This window comes from Melanostigma gelatinosum (assembly GCF_949748355.1).
Source record: "Melanostigma gelatinosum genome assembly, chromosome: 15".
NCBI lineage: Eukaryota > Metazoa > Chordata > Actinopteri > Perciformes > Zoarcidae > Melanostigma > Melanostigma gelatinosum.
In genome coordinates, this window is record NC_136648.1 from 21,173,185 (window position 1) to 21,179,139 (window position 5,955).

A 5,955-nucleotide genomic window follows, 5' to 3' on the forward strand; every position below is an offset into this window, starting at 1 on the left:
CTACTGTTAGCTACGGAGAGGAATCTCTTGAGTTTCCTCGATTACCCAGGCGCCCAGTGCGTTCCCGACTTCCCGCTACTGCCCCCTAGCGAGAAGGAGTGCAACTGCGCTAATGGCAATACGCATTATGATTTTAAGAATAACGCAGTTGTGGCTTTTATTATGCACATCTAGCATATATATTATCAAGGCATTTTGCGTTGACAATAATAATAATAATAAGTAATAGTTTTAGACTTGAGATCCACGTTAATTTTCTTTGTATTTGGCCACGTGCATGCGAAATGAGTCCCTCTCACTACACTGACATTGTAGAAACTCGGTTCAAACAGCAACAGCCACAACACGCTGCACTTCTGTTGAATCTAATCAAATTTAGCGTTCAATAAAAACAAATCCAGGGCTTTCCTATCCATTCTGTTGTATGTTGTACTCAATGAGAGCAAGTTTAACATAGCTTTATTATAAATCCATTAATGCCATATGTCAGAGGGATAATATGGAAATATTATCTACAATATTATCATCAAATACGTGGCTAAAAATGAAAAGCCCCTGTCAGAAAGTTATTTTTTTTTTAAGATTATAATGCTGTACCTCAGGACATCAAATCCTTTTTGTGATGTTCTCCAAATATTAACGATTCCAGTCAACCACAGAAACACAGTGTCTTCTCATGTTTGTCATTATTTTATTTTTTACGGATTACATCAAAAACACGCAGGTAGGTCACCCCACAATCCCCCCACCACCACCACCAAAGTGGAGGGGGAGCCAAGAAAAACAGCGTCCCGTCATTCAAGCATCCACCTGCAGCTCTGCAAATAACCACTAACGTATTCATGCGCACAGTTTACCCCAGCTTTTCCGTTTTTCCCCTCCACGTGGACAAACAAGGGATCCTCCGCAGAGGCACGCGCAAATATGGATTTTCCCATGTTTATGTTTGCGGAAGAAGTACATGTGTCGTTACGGGGCTCAGTTAGGACCACCGTGTACAGTAAGATGTCTTTATCTGCAAGTGTTGCGCAGGTCAATCATGTTAGCAAAGTCAGTGTCAGAGATATCCATGAATGTTACATCTAATTAGATTAAATCAGGGGCGGACTGGGGGAAAAAAGTGGCCCGGGAGTTTACTGTCAGACCGGCCCACTCAATGCATCGCACGTATCGATGTCAGTGGCCTACTTGGAAAAATACCCATACACTTAACATTATTTTCGATGATTACAAAGAAATTACATCATATATGTTTTTTTTTATAATAATACTCCAAGGTAGTAGTTTGCTCGATGAATATGCTGAACTTTGGGCTAGTATCAGATGGTTATACATATAACTACAGAGCCTTAAGGAATGAATGTCAGTAGAGAAAGACCACACAATAAAGAAACTGGAATCAGAGGGTAGAATTAGTTTGAACTATATTGAAATGAACAGAACATACGATGGGGTGTGAACATCAGTGGTATCAGTAGTGTTGCATGCTGGGTGTGTGATTGTGTGTGTGTGTATGTGTAGGGGTGTTGAAGGTGCATAACAAAACAATAAGTTAAGTAACAGAACCTAAACTAACTCTGCCAGCCCAGGTGCATTATAGTCACATAGTAATAAAAAACAATATCAGTATACTCATGTGTTATTATTACCTCACTACACGAGTAGTTTTTGCAGCAGCTCACTCTTTTCTGCAACACCGTCTATGATTTTCTCACTGTCCAGCATCTGCAAAACATCTGTCTGAGTAGCCATCAACATAAAAGCCTCCAGGTGCTGTTGAGAGCTGGTTAACTTAAACATTATTTGACATAAATTATTAGAAATGATAAGATTGCCCTCTTTACAACTACCACCATGGATAGCTTGCTCATCGATTGTAAGCAAGTAACTACGGCTAACATGTTAAATTAAATAATCTCGACGATGCGAACAGCGCCAGCTTGCTTATTTGACCAGATCATAACGGTCTCAATTTTGGACATTTATCATTTATCTAGCTAACGTTAGCTAGGCTAGCTTGTAGCCGAACACTACCCCATCTGTGAAAAGCAAGCTAACATTGGCCAAGTCAATGCCACAACTTACCATCAACACTGTCACCAGTCGGTGGTTTCCCAAATAAGTCAGAGATTTTTAAATATTTTGATGCACCTTCCTCCAGATATCTCTTCTTTTTCTCCCTGAGCTTTTCAGCTCCACCTTTAAAGGATTTACGTTTTGGTACCGGTGCCATGCTGCTAGCTCGCACTCAAAACGGCTTGTCTCTGAGCGAGTGACGCAAGCTGCAGATACATGAATCCGTGACGGGACGCTACGTCAATAACTGACAACGCATGGTCAAATCAACGTAATTAACACAAGGACAGCCACAAAGTCATAAGAACCAGTCACATATATTCATATGACAACAAAGCACATCAATCCAGCAGACCTGCAGCGGATCCACGCATTCCACCACACAAGAGCACGAGCCATCAAATATTATTCATAAAAACGTTACTGCAGATGTAAAAAAAACAAACGCAGTTTGTCACTTACCAAATTCTTTGTTGACAAAGAATTTAATCCCAGTACATCGTTTCAGTTCCAGTAAGAAGTCCTTCTCGATTCATGGACGCCGTGACAGTCGAGCCGCCCCTGTATTTCGCCGGTCTACGGCGGCCATTCGCACCTGCGCCGGCCCCGCCCCGACCGTCGCCCGGCACGAGCGCACGGCGCAGACCGCGGTTATGGAGAAAAGTTTTTAAAAGCACCGTAGTGTCCAGCCGTGCTATTGCGTCTCAGATCGCGAGGAGTAGTATAATGTCAGTCTATACTGTTGATACAGTTTTCACTGATTATTGACTTTCGGTATTAGAGTCAATTGAACGTGTTCTGTGAAGCATATAATATAGTCGGGCCGGCGATGTCAGAGACCGGCCCAAACCCCGTCGGCCTACCGGGGATTCCCCCGGTATCCCCGATGGCCAGTCCGCCCCTGGATTAAATACATTCAAATATATCACAATATGAATTGTATAGATACTCATTAAAGCTAGCTGTTTTTTGTTTTGCATTTTCACATGGCTTTCCATACCTTTAAATGAGACCTCTGGATTTTAGAGATAGATAATAAGTAAGATACAAAATAAATGAAAGGAAAAATGTATTTAAAAAATGTAAATAAAAAAGTGTGCAACTTGCATATAGTGTAACACACAAATACCAGTTTTATCTGATGTAATTTGAACAGCTTAAAACACTGAACTTGTAACATAACATGTGACTGAGTGAGAGCCTTTGAGTCAAACACCTGCAGTACTACACATTTACACCGTGCTGCACTCGTCCCCCTCGAGCCCTTCTCCCTCCCTGCTTTTCAACCAGCGGTGGTGAAAAGCTTGCCATCTATCTTTCTCCCCTTTTCTCTTCTTTCCTCCCCTCCTCACTTGTCCCGCACATCAGCCTGGATTTCCTCCCATTGGGGTCCCCTCTTATTTAGCATAGGGTGACCAGGTTGTGTGTGCGAAAGAGAGACACGGAGGAAATAATGAGGGTGTGTGGAGGAATGAGTGGGTGAGTGAGTGTGAGTGGTGGAAAAAGTGTGTGTGAAAGAGAGAGAAAGAGAGAGAGAGAGGAAGACAGAGAGCGGGGCCTCAGGGTCAACGGGGTCAAGACTGAGATGAAGGATAATCTGTGGAGGTCCCTTACAGCGGGGGGGTGAGGCCCTCGGTAGAGCACGCTCATTCAGATTCTCTCTCTCACACACGCACACACTATCACTCGCTTCCTCTTCTCCTTCATCCCCTTCCCTCCCTTTTTTTTAAGTTGCTTCTCTTAAACCCACCCCTCCTATTTCTCTTGTTTCTTTTTTCCAACACAGTTGCAGCTGGATTTCAAAGGGCACTTCGCCAGCAGAAAACGCTGAATGTTTAGCAGGCAGATCCCTCAGTCAGGCAGGCTGGGATTGTGGAATTCCTGCCTCCCACTCTTTAGGAACCGTTTTTTGCCCCTTCGGGGGCCCCCTGCCATTACTGCTAGCGGCCGCCTCCTCCTCCTCCTCCTCTCCATCTCCATCTCCTGCCTCAGAGCCAGGGCCCTGTTTGCAAATTGAGCCTGACAAAAAAAAAGAAGAATCGCAGGGTGTGAGGGGGAGAAGAAGGGGGCAGCATTCACAGAAGGTGTGGAGCAGCAAAAGCCACCTATGGTAGCTGCTGCAGAGAGTGCATCATGATTAAATACACAAATGAAGTTCTCTGCCTGTAGCATGCACGCTCAGTCTTAATGCAAGTACACCTGTCTTATGAGTTAAGAGGGCAGACGGCACAAGTTGCCAAAAAGCTTTTTTTTCCATTTGCAAGGTATTGTACACGAGTCAAAGTCTTAATCCACATTACCAGCAACAAAAACACACAAAACAGCAAAGGATGTCGAGGGGGTTCTACAACTCTAAAATGCATGTTTCTTTATGGATAATGTGGAACTGGTGCAAAGCTCAGTGTGGGGTGCTCTGCAGTCACCTCATTACTTCCAAGCATGGAGTAAAAGGAAGCATATCTCTCCAGTATTTAACAGAGATTGGTGCTATGTGACCACGAGTGACCATAACTCCTCAATAGAAAAAAAACGGTATGATATTCAGACCTGCGAAATGTTGGTTTGACACAAAGAAACCAACCACATGGCCAACCTAATTAAAAAGAACAGAATAAAGGTTTGTCCCGGGCCATCGTCAGCAGGTGAGAACATGAGTAAGCGGACCGTGAGTATTTGTTTTGTCAAACTGCACAACATAACGAATGATACTATGTAATGACACGATATATTTATATATGTTTGTATGTGTGTGTGTGTGCATATATATCTTTTTGTATTTGTTTACAGCTAAATCAATTACATGATAGAATTAAACATCTTATTGGGTTTTTTCCCACTTGTTGCACCTCTCACCAGGTGCTTCCTCTCCCTGTATAAATATATATATATATTTATATATATATATTTAATTTTTTCAGTGCTGGCTTGGTCCACCCCGAGCAAAATAGTTCAGGACAGAGCAGGTAGCATATTTGGATGATCGGAAAAAAACACACAAAAAAAATCACACACAAAAAACCTTTTCATGTGCGAGGCAGATGTGGCGGCTGTCGGTGTTGTGGCACTGAGGAGAGCCAGAGAGGGAGCGAGATGGGGAGACGAGGGGAAGGAGACAAAGGAAGAGAGACACGGGTTGGAGAGGGGGAAGGAAGGTCACTCAAACCTCACCTCCTTCACGTTAGAAAGAGTGTGTGTGTGAGAGAGAGAGGAAGAAAGAGAGTGAGGGGTAGGGAGAGATCAGACACAATTATGTCACTACAGCAGGGGCAACCCCTCCCCCCCACCCCCATCTCAGCCACCTCCACCTTTATTCATCCGTTGCCAAGAAGACGTGGACGGGTGGGGGGGGGCAGTAACTTGTACATGGACTCAAGCACCGAACTGAAGTGTGGTTTTCATGTATTTCACTTTAGTGTTTGTACTTTGTCACATTTCAGAAGGAAAATATTGAACTTTTTTTACTTCACTGCGTTACTTTGTACCTTCATGTTTTAACGATGAACTGAAACAGATTGAACCACCAACCTGTAGGTAAAACACTGCTTGTGCATCAATATAAATAATCCACCAACTGTATGAAAACACTGACCTGCACTGTATACTTGTACTTTTGATACTCGCATAACTCACAATGCTATGTACAGTTTTGCTTTGCAACATTTTTACCAGTGGTTAAATCTCCACTGCATTATGAAAATACTCCATCACCATGCTTTGATTCAGTAAAGGTACACCCGGGCCTGTTATCAAAATGTATTCAAAGCAGTTCAAGTAAAAAGCACTCGTATTTCTACTCACAAAATACCACGTTCTTTATATATTATGATACTAATAATCATTACTGATGCATTCACATGGAAGTGTCTTTTTCTACTTGTA